Below are 12290 nucleotides of genomic sequence, written 5' to 3'. Positions count from 1 at the left end.
GAAATTCAAAAACTGCAAGCAAAGTAAACTAAAATCACATTACATCAACTCATATTCTGACCCCTCACCATTCGACTCGCTCTGGCTTTCGGAGGTAATCATAAACAACTTGAGCAATCTGATATCTAATTTGCAGAAAATAAAACTATTGTTAAACTACACACTCATACTTCAATCCCTCACCATTCGTCTCGCTCTGGCTTTCAGAGGTAACTGAAAATGACATGATCAATTCAATAACTAACTTGCAGAAAAATAAACTAATATCATACTACGCATTCATACATCAATCCCTCACCATTTGACTCGCTCTGGCTTTCGGAGGTAACTGAAAATGACATGAGTAATCTAATATATATATTGCAGAAAAGTAAATGAACAAAACTGAAAGAAATAAAACAATGCTGGAATTAGAACTAAGAAAATAAATCAGCAGAAGGACAAGAATAATTTCATGTCATTAGTCATTATAAAGCTATGTGCAAATGCCCGGGCTGCCTATTGTAATCTGAAACAAATACATCGATCAGTTAACAACATTAGAAAGCATAAAAACTATGGACAACAATCAACGTCAACGTGAATACCATAAGCAGTGCAATATATACAAGTAAATGATTATGGCATAAGGAACATAAAGAAATAAAGCATGAAACTATACAGCAATTAACAAAACCTCGGTGTGTATAGGGGCCCTCTGCACAACCTCGGGCAGTCAGCAATCAACCACGAATTGAGCTTATAAACAGAGTCTTCTCATGTATTAAAATGCAGTCATAACATAGAGATAAAGTCACGGCACAGTGGGCTTGTTAACAGTCAAAATTACATTACAAGAACTAACTACTATGCGTATGAGAACACTTTATTTATAACAGAGGATGACATAACTACTTTCCTAAAATCTGCGCTGATAAAAGACACGTGAAGCAACCACGTCCAGGAATCTAGCATTATGGTAGCCGTGAAGATTAAATCTAAGGAGGGTGGCTATTGGATTCAGTTCATGGAGCAGTCCATAGGTGTTAACACATCTCCTGAGATTTAGAAACGGCCACGCAAGTCTTCACGTGGTGAAAAACAGAGTTCTGTCACCGTAGGACTCTTAGGTTGACCACCGCTTGACTATCTTTGACCATGGCCTTCTTTGACGGATTTGACTAAGCCAATAGGACACGGTCCATGTCCACATCATTTGCAACTTTCCCATGTGGCCGGATTCGCCTGAAGACACCTGTAACATAGATTTTAACAAAAAGGTTACGAAAAGTTGAACTGGTTGCAGAAAGTGACAAGATTCCGCAGCTGAATGAGCAAAAATCTAGATCAAACAGCAGACACAAGACATAGTTAAGAAACCACTTTATATGCTCTTTTTAAACTAATATGCAATGGTTTGACAGCTTAGGAGGTCCAGATAAATGGAAAAAAAGGTTAGAAAGGTGTATAGGGAAGGTGCAAGTTTGGGGCTCAACACAATTGATGCTCCCTCAGTGATCTCAACATTGCTGCTAAGTTCCTGGCACACTCTTCCTCATTTTTAGAATATATCAAGATGTCATCAATGAACACAATAACAAACTTGTCCAGATAAGGACACAATACACTATTCATCAAGTACATCAAAGTAGATGGAGTATTAGTCAAACCAAAAGGAACTACAACAAACTCATAATGCCCATACCTGGTCCTAAAAGCAGTGTTGTATATGTCCTCTTCTTTGATGCGTACCTAACAGTATCATGCTCTCAGATCAATCTTTGAGAACACTCCTGCTCCCTTAAACTGATCGAACAAGTCATCAATCTTCGGCAACAGATACATGTTCTTAATGAGCACCTTGTTCAACTCTACACAATTAATGCATAGTCTGAGGGTACCATCCTTCTTCTTCACAAACAACACTGGTGCACCTCACGATGATAAACTTGGCCTAACGTTTCCCTTGTCAAGCATTTCCTTCAACTGTAACAGCTCTAGTGTGCTCATCCTATACGGTTCCTTCGATGTTGGTGCTACTCCTGGTACCAAATCAATGGAAAAGTCCACTTCTCTATGAGGAGGAAATTTTGAAATCTCTGCTGGAAACAAGTCATGAAACTGCTGCAAGATTGGGTACATGCTCAGTACCTCAACATCCTTACCTTTATCACTGGATATATGCATTGAAAATAGAACACACCCTTTTTTGCAACTATGCTTTACCTGCATAGTTGTCACTCTTCTAACTGATGTTGCCTTCTTCTTACCCTACAAGATTTTTTGTTCTCCATTGTCATCTAAACACTCAATGGCCTTATCATAACAATCCACTTTAGTCATATGAAGACACAACCATTCCATACCCAAAATCATATATATATATATATATATATATATATATATTTTTTTTTTTTGGGTTCACGGACACCCGTAGTCACTGGGTGGCCGCTACATCCACGGAAATATCTGAGCTTGATCAAGGGTATCAATCCCTACAGCCAATAGCTAGGCCTAACCCCAAGGGCTTCGGGGAGAATTGGCCCTGTGACCTCCCGAAGAGCGAGGTACTTATTTGACTAGTTGAGCTAACCCTTGGGGCTCCCAAAATCATATTATGTGATCCCAACGACAATGCATTCAAATTTTCTAAGGTAGGCATACCATTCAAATCGAATGTACAAGCTCTTACCTAGTGATACACTCTCTTCTTTGTACCTGTAGCTAACTGCACTAACCAAGATTCTGCATGCATGATCCGAATGGAAAATGGCATCAACCCATAGTATTCATCCACCAATGTTATTCAACCACCCATGGAATTTACCCATGGTATTGTAAGTGGCATCCACCCATGGTATTGTAAGTGACATCCACCCATGGTATTCATTCACCCATGGTATTTTCCCATGGTATTGTGACATCCACCCATGGTATTCATTCACCCATGGAATTGACCCGTGGTATTGTAACTGAAAAATACTATAAGTAACAAGTCACATTTTGTAAAAGGACAGATTGTCTACCACAATGTAGCTTTTACAGTTATTCTCTGTTTTAATAAAAAGTTTCTTTGTGGTTTTGTTTATTGGGCGTTCTCCTCTTTTTCTTCTAGCGTTGCAATTTTTCAAATCTTCGGGGCCTCCCCCACAAGGTCCATTTCATTTTTTTAGATCTTGGGGGCCTCCCCCAAGATCCAGATCAGTGGTATCAGAGCAGGTTATGATTCCATGGGAATGAGGGTTTGATGCATATTTTAGTTTCAAAATTTTCAGCAATATTCAAAAAAATTCAGGCATGTGCTACGTCATCCACAGAGCATTTTCTTGGGCCAAGCGGGAAGAATTTTTCATTTTTTTCATTTTTTTGCAGAAATGTTTTTGGGCGGTGAGTTTGCAAATGAGATCTGAAATTTTTGGTGCAAAATTTATGAAAAAAATTAATAGATCTGGATTCCTTGCGAAAAAATACCCAAATTCAAAAAAAAAAAAATTGGCAGAATCGGAGTCCGGATGAGGGAGTTATCGCCGATTTAAAATCAGCTATGTTGCAGAAATGTTTCTGACGACAATTCTTGGACGACGACTCTCCTATCTTTTTTGCAATTTTGGTGCAGAATTCTAGAAAAGTTATTGTAGAGCTGAGCTCCTCTCGAAATATCACTCAATTTCAAAAAAAAAGGTTGAATTGGAGTTCAGATGTGGGAGATATCGCTAATTTAAAATCAGTTGTTTTTTATAAATTTTGTGACGGCGAAAAAATTGCAGCGCGAATATGAGATTCTAGAGTGTCCAGATAAAGATTCCCAACACATGGGATGAATGCAAAATGGTCCTTCTATTTCCAAAAATGGGTTATAATAGATATTCTGAGTTATATTGACCGAGTTATGTCCATTTTAATTCTAGAGCAGCGTTCAAAGCGAGTTCCCTTTGGAGACGTGCCCTCCCACCCCAGGCTATGTAAGCACCTACTACTTCATCAACAACCAACATCACGGTTATGGGTCAACTGCACAAAATCCTTGTCATCGAAGTCCATTTGCTAGGCCGCACACTGTTAGTATCACAGTTAGTCACAAGCATTACAGGGTATCTCTATCCTCAGATCTTCTCTTGCCATGGTTATGGGTCATCCACAAACCCACACTTCATCGAAGTCCATTTGCTAGGGCGCACATTGTTATTATCACAGTTGGTCACAAGCATTACATGGTATCTTTATCCTCGGATCTTCGTTCATCATGGTTATGGGTCATCCACAAACTTGCACTTCATCGAAGTCCATTTGCTAGGCCGCACACTGTCAGTATCATAGTTGGTCACAAGCATTATAGGGAATATCTATCATCGGATCTTCGTTCATCATGGTTATGGGTTAACCACAAAAAACCCTTATCTTTAGTGGCTCTTGATATTCAACAAAGGCTTCATAGGAGGGAACTTCTCGCAATGGGGACCATTGCTTCTTAAGGAAGGAGGAATGTTCCGAATGGAAAATGGCATCAAGCCATGGTATTCAGCCACCCATGGAATTTACCCATGATATTGTAAGTGGCATCCACCCATGGTATTTGTCCACCCATGGTATTGTAAGTGACATTCACCCATGGTATTATGACATCCACCCATGGAATTGACCCGTGGTATTGTAACTGAAAAATACTATAAGTAACAAGTCGCATTTTGTAAAAGGACAGATTGTCCACCATAATGTAGTTTTTACAGTTATTCTCCGTTTTAATAAAGATGTTCTTTGTGGTTTTGTTTATTGGGTGTTCTCCTCTTTTTCTTCTAGCATTGCAATTTTTCAGATCTTGGGAGCCTCCCCCCAAGATCCATTTCAATTTTTTTTAGATCTTGGGGGCCTTCCCCAAGATTCGGATAAATGCACTTATTTATTCAAACCACACTTATCCACCAGGTCAGGACTAACATAACTATAATTAGATACAGGGTCAATCAAAATGGAAACAACTTGATCACAAAACTTATTGTCCATCTCGATAATGTAACAGCGCCGAAATAAAAACATGTAATTAATTAGATTAATCATACGATTTATAATCAACACGTAATTTATCAACTAATTAACATTAAATTTCAGAAATATACGAGTAGAGACAACTTACCTGGGAAACGCTAGTTGAACGCTAGTTGAATTCTGCTAACTGCAACAAAGTCTTGGGGACGACTCTCCACCCAACCGTAGGCTCAGTTGCACAAAATCTTGCTACAACTGGCCACCCCGAGCCCTCAATCAACATACTACTGCCAGGGATCCTTTGTCTCATAACACTATTCTCCCAAGAGAATGGATGATGGAATCATGGAATGATGGAATGCCTCTCATCTTCCTCACCATCTATTAAATAGAGCAAACATTGGAAGGGGAACCACATGCACACACTCCATGTGTCAACATGCAACTTTATTGCTTTCTTGTTTTATTTACGTTTTGATAGCTTTACTGATTTTTACTATTTTTATGTTTATTTTTATTTATATTTATTTAGAGCTTTAGTGTTGTTATTTATTATTTTATTATTATTTATTATTTATTTACTATTACTATTTTTTATTTATTGTTTATTATTTATTTTCTTGTATTTTAATACTATATTATATTATTTATTATTATTATTATTTATTATTTATTATTAAGGGACATTACATACTCCCCCACTTTAAGGAATTTCGTCCCGAAGTCAAGTTGAATTATTTAACATTTTATTTTGCTATTTATTACTTCATGTTCGCTGACACCCTCTGCTGAACTAGTATAACCAGCAGGCATCGAAAGTTTCACAACACCCGGGAAATCCCAAGGAATCTCTGTCATTTTTCCCACTTTCGGAACGAGGCATAAGCCTCGTCGATCTGTATCCTAGTCCAAGGCTAACCCCAAGGCTCTTGCGTGACTCGGATCTCATCTGCCCCAAGGCAGGCATCCGATACAGTGCTCAATGTCTCCAGGCATCTCGCAAGGTTGGCCTACTCCCTCCACAACTCACTAAGGCGCACAACCCCAGGCATCGAAGTCCTTACACCCCCACCAGACTTCGGCATCCCAATCCAATAATAGGCACCTAGCCTAGAACATCAGGCACTTGGCCTCCTCAAGATGGTCCCATAGCCCTTCAAGAGCTATCCATCAAGAGCTACACAAGACAAAGGAACCACTGGCATATGTAGTGTTGATTGAGTTTGTCCCCAGCCCATATGGTGTTACATATTCTCCCTCGCAGGTATGGGCTCCTACGAGATCATCAAATAAACCAGCCCTCTCGGCCCATTTGTGATTTCCTGTCAATCACCACATCTCAACATGCAACCAATGCATTAGCTATACCATCATAGTATCATAGAAAATAATCCACATGCCAAGTCTTGTATGTCATCATGAGAACATTCATCATTGTTAATCGCAACATTATGAATAATAACGAATTGCATGCTCATGCATGTCATAAATTTGTACGCAACTATCACATGCTTCACCTTATGAAATACCATCATAAGTTATAACATCAACATATTTGCATCAAAGAAATATCATGACTTCACATAATAAATGAACCACATGTCGATAAACCTCATATTATAGCGTCATAATTCTTATGCCACGTTATGCATATCACATCCATCATGAGTATTCAACATTAAATACCTATCATCACGTAGTAAATGAATATGTCAATATACCTTGACATAACATCATAATGCCTATGCATATCATCATCATCACTATAAGAACCACATGTGCATCATTATCCTCCTACCATTATATCACGAAACCTCATGTAACATTATACTCAACATCATAACAGTTAATTAAACTAAACTGAAATCATAGTGTACGATTTATAAACATCCATAAACATCCATTATATCCATATTTGAGTAGATACAAGTCTTTGTTCAGAAATCAGATGTCAATCATTTATCTGACATTCTAATAGGTTAATTTGACTTGTTGCTGTTAATGTTGTTACAATAATCAACAACATTATTACTTGGAAGATTTACTTGGAAGAATTTACAAGAATCTCTCCCTATGGAAGATTACTTAGAAGAACAACAATGCAATAGCAAAAACAAAAGTGGCAATATATAAACAGTGCAATTTGTCAAAATAAAAGGGATGAAATTGATAAGCAGAGCACTTGCAAAAACAAGTGGCAATATATAAGCAGGGCAATTTGTCAAAATCAAGGGGACCATCTTTTACTAAAAGGGAAAAAAAATGAATACTTTTTTTTTGGAAAAACTCCACAGAAGAACCCAAGTTAATAGATCACTCATCATAATGGATGAGAGTTTAAATGCCAAATGGGTATGAATTATTAGAAAATGATGGTTTTTAATTTATAAGATCATATATAATATCAAAAAAGTCAAATTACACAATTAGGACTCTAAAAAGTAAATGGACTCACACATTTCGTTGCACTATTGGAAAGATGTGATGGGTATTAACAAAAAAAAATAAATGGACCAACACATTCATTGTACTATTGAAAGGATGTGACAGAGGCATTAAAATATTTCGTGGTTGTATTCAAAAAGAAAATTCTTCTTCGTTGCAGTTACTCAGAAATGGAGTTATTCCTCAGTTCTACTCAAACAATGTCCTGAGCGTGTTCTAAAACTTGTGCGTGATTTAGTAAGGGCAGCTATACGTTTCTAAAATTGATTTCCCGCTAGGAAAATAAGAATTTGTAAGAAGAATTATGCACAGAAAAAAACATGGAACGCCAAGATAAATAACTCATCTGCTCATGCCCGAAGTTGCACAGCTGTTTGGCAATATGGTGCGGGTAAATGTAGAGACGTTGCCCACAAATAGTTACTCCGCACATTATCAATCAGAATTTTTCTAACAAGGAGACAAACTGCATGAAAGAACCCCCATGAAAAGATTCGATCCCAATATATGAGTGCATCAAACAACCCAAAGAATCAAGAAAAATGCTACCGCTATCTTGTACTCTCGTCTGCATATGTAATCTATTTGTGGGGTCAACCTTGCATAGATGGCATAAAGGATTGTTGAGATGATACACGAATCACAAGTTTTGATGCACCTACGCTAACAAATATGGTCCCCACCAAAGTTTACAAAAGAAATTTCACCGATGTGACATTCTCGTTCTATATTACCAGAGACACCAAATGTGAAAACACTAGAATTGTTGCGTGATATTGTGTTCTGAGGGAACAGAAGAATGCTTGAGAAAGAGACTTTTGTTCTTTTAGCTACAACGCATGATTAGGATAGAATCATTAGGATGTGACTGTAATTTTATTTTTTTGGTTAAATCATTTAGATCGAAGTTTTCTACATTAAAATGTCTATAGGCCCTAAGAGTTGAACCTAGGCTCTGATACCATATGTAACAGCCCCGAAATATAAACATGTAATTAATTAATTTAATCATGCGATTTATAATCAACACATAATTTATCAACTAATTAACATTAAATTTCAGAAATATGAGTAGAGACAACTTATCTGGGGAACACTAGTTGAATTCTGCTAACTGCAACAAAGCCTTGGGGACGACTCTCCACCCAACCATAGGCTCAGTTGCACAAAATCTTGCTACAACTGGCCACCCTTGAGCCCTCAATCAACATACTACTGCCAGGGATCCTTTGTCTCATAACACTATTCTCCCAAGAGAATGGATGATGGAATGCCTCTCATCTTCCTTACCATCTATTAAATAGAGCAAACATTGGAAGGGGAACCACATGCACACACTCCATGTGTCAACATGCAACTTTATTGCTTTCTTGTTTTTTTACTTTTTGATAGCTTGATTGATTTTTACTGCTTTCTTGTTTTATTTCTTTTGTTTTTACTTTTTGATAGCTTTACTGATTTTTACTATTTTTCTGTTTATTTATATTTATATTTATTTAGAGCTTTAGTGTTGTTATTTATTATTTTATTATTTATTTACTATTACTATTTTTTAATTTATTGTTTATTATTTATTTTCTTGTATTTTAATACTATATTATATTATTTATTTATTTATTATTATTATTTATTATTTATTATTTATTATTAAGGGACATTACAGCTAACAGTTGCCTGGTGATTTGCCTGCTTGTTATCTAGCGCTGCATAAATTCATGGAATGATCTGCCCAACATCCCCAACTTCCTACGCTTCTTGTGCTCTGTAAATATGAGGCTTACCACCCTGGTTCTGCGGACAATCCCTCTTAATATTCTCCTTACCACATGTCCAAAACTGCAACCATCCTATACCATCACTTTTATTTTGCTGCCCTCCATGTTGTGACCCATTAAACTTCTTGTAAGGTGCAACCTTTTCTTTCTCACATGCATCTTAAGGCCTTGTTCTTTTTAGCTGCCATTTACCTTTACCTTTGTCTTTGCCTTTCCAACCTTACTGAGATTTTATCTTACGCTTTGACTGCTCATAACAATGCTTCAATTTCACAATAACATCCTCAAGCGATCGAGGCTTATTATACTTAATCTGATCTCTAAATGCTAATGGAAATCCACTAAAAAATCTATGAACTTTGGCCTTCTCATCCTTAAGATAAAGTACATACCTCAATAACTCCAGAAACCTGGTCATATACTCCTCATATGTCATCGATCCCATCTTTAGCTCATAGAACTCCTTGGATTTGTTGTCGTAGTACCTCTCTGACAAGTACTTCTTCCTGAAAAGTCTCTTGAATTCATGCCAACTCAACTCCTTTATTATGATATCTCTGACTCAATTCACATCTTCCCACCAGATGTCTGCTTTCCCTTTGAGTCTGAAGATAGTAATTCGGGCATTCATATTCTTTGTGTAATCATGCATCTCATAGAATTTCTTTGTCCCAAGTACCCATGCTTCTACATCCTTTTGTTTCTTCAAATCTCCATTAAAGGTAGGTGGCTTCACTTTCTTGAACTCATATGGAAAATATCCCCTATCACTCCTCCTATAAGGATGATAACGATGATGATCATAGTGCCTGTCAGAACCAAAACTAGAATAGAACCTGTGTCCATCACCTCTCCTATCTGGAGTATCCAAGAGCTTGCCATCTTTGATCATGTCATCCCTATCCGATCTATTCCCACCATGAGATCTACTACCATATGCCCCATTAGTTTTGTCCTCCTGCCCATGGTTGATCCTAAGAGATCCCTGTCTTTGCAATTCTAATAAACTCTAAAGGATTACTTCATTGACTTCTGCTTGTTTCTCCTGTGTCTGAATGATCCCGTCATTATCAACCTTGCAACTCCTTATTTCTACCTTCAAGCTTCTCAATGTGTATGCTAAGTCAGAAAAATTCCCAACACCACACTACTCATATGACCCATAGGGACAATATCGTGAATCGTAGTCTACCATCTTGCTAGTCATCTTTGATCTTTTTCTTGCAAGTACACCATGTCAGGTAAAACCAAAACATAACATAATCAACATACCTTAGTATAGTTTAGGGGAGGATATATAATCTGCAAGATCAACTAGATTAGCACAATACATGTATAATCATAATCACATCACCATATAATATAAGTTTAACCACTATCCAATTATCAATGCCTGATCATACCATCCACATACCATGACCTTATGCATGACAACTATAACCATGTCAATGTATGCATAACAACATATAAACACTGACATGCATAACCAATGCATACCTGACATACACTCATGACAAACACATCCAACAACAACACCATCAACTTTCACATGGCGACACAAATGCAACCATGGCCAACACCATGCATACACAACAAGCATATAGACTGCAAGCATGAAGAACACATATGAAACTGATATGTATGCATGACCAACACACCGCCCATCCAGTCCAAGGGGTGAACCATGCTCTGATACCACTCTGTAACACCCTCCTCCCACATTTACCCAAGTTAACCAGTCCATTGGAGTAAACATGTGATGAGAGACTACTGTGATGTGACTCAACTCCCCAATGTACAGTTAAGGAAGTGGAACCAACAAAACCAAACCAATCTGACCTTTCACACATGCTACAAAGCCTTCGAGAGGCAACCAACCCTTCCACGTGACCAACCCTTAAGGCAACTTGACATTTCAATTATTTGGATCCCTATTCGCTCCCATGACAAGCCATGCATGTGACTGAAGACTTCTAGTCATTCCCACAACAAGGGCACGCCAGCGACTGTGGACTTTTTCAGCTAGTTTCGAGCTAAGGACCCTGGATTTTGTGCTACTTTTTCAAGGCCAGGACTCAGGCCACTACCTAGAACCTCATTAAACTTCCAGAAATGATAAATGATATTGGAACAGAGGTACTAATGCATACACTTGACCAATGACTTGATTGAAGCCCTACTAGCCATGACAAACATTTCGTCAAACATGTCACAAATTTCCAATCTACAAGTCATAACATCAGATCTGAGCATAAGGGTCTCATACTTATCTAAGATTCGTAAAGAAGCATAGTTTCCATATCACAATAACTGCATTGTCATCTATTAGGTCATGTATTCATTTTACTTTCAATTACTAATAAAAAAATGATGAGAGCCATACATCAAGTCTGTCATAAAACATGCTCATAACTAGCATATAACTAACAAAAATAACAAGGACATAACAGCCATAAGAATCACATATAAACCAATATATTTACATGTGAAATATCAAGGAGAAAGAGCTCTTATTAACATATGCAAAATCCAACCAAGTTTGGGACTTTTACAAACCACTTGACCATAGATTGGTTGAACCAAATCTTTCTTTCAGCCAATCACCCCTGTGCCATATTCCAAGAATGAATGTGGGACTCAAGCCCAAACCAAACCAGGTTTCCTCAAGCTTTACTGCAATCCCCACCTGATCACTAGGCCCTAAAGAAGCATGGATGCCACCGGATTTCTCCACCTACACTGTGAGGAATTTTCCTGTCTCCTAGTCTCTAGGCTTTAACGTATATCCCACCATACAATGGTGAAGCATTCCTAGGCCTAATCAAGACTCCACCCTGAAGGCTTTACCGTATATCCTGGCATTCATTGGTCAAGGATTCATGGGCCTGATCAAGGGCACACACCTATAAGCTTTACCGTATATCCCGCCATTCATTAGTTGAGGATTCCTAGGCCCACTGAAGCACATAAAATCCAGATTTACCGCAATCCTACCTTCTCCAATCCAGGGATTCCTAGGCCTTGTGTTCTTTCTTTTAGAGACCACCTCACTCAGTTTCGAAACCATCTGAAAATCTAGCAATTCCTAGGCCTTGTGTTCTTTCTTTT

This window comes from Pinus tabuliformis, chromosome 3_2 (genome assembly GCF_031772625.1).
Source record: "Pinus tabuliformis cultivar Carrire ecotype Pingquan chromosome 3_2, CPIR1, whole genome shotgun sequence".
In the NCBI taxonomy this organism is placed as follows: Eukaryota; Viridiplantae; Streptophyta; class Pinopsida; order Pinales; family Pinaceae; genus Pinus; species Pinus tabuliformis.
This window is presented reverse-complemented; position numbering follows the sequence as displayed.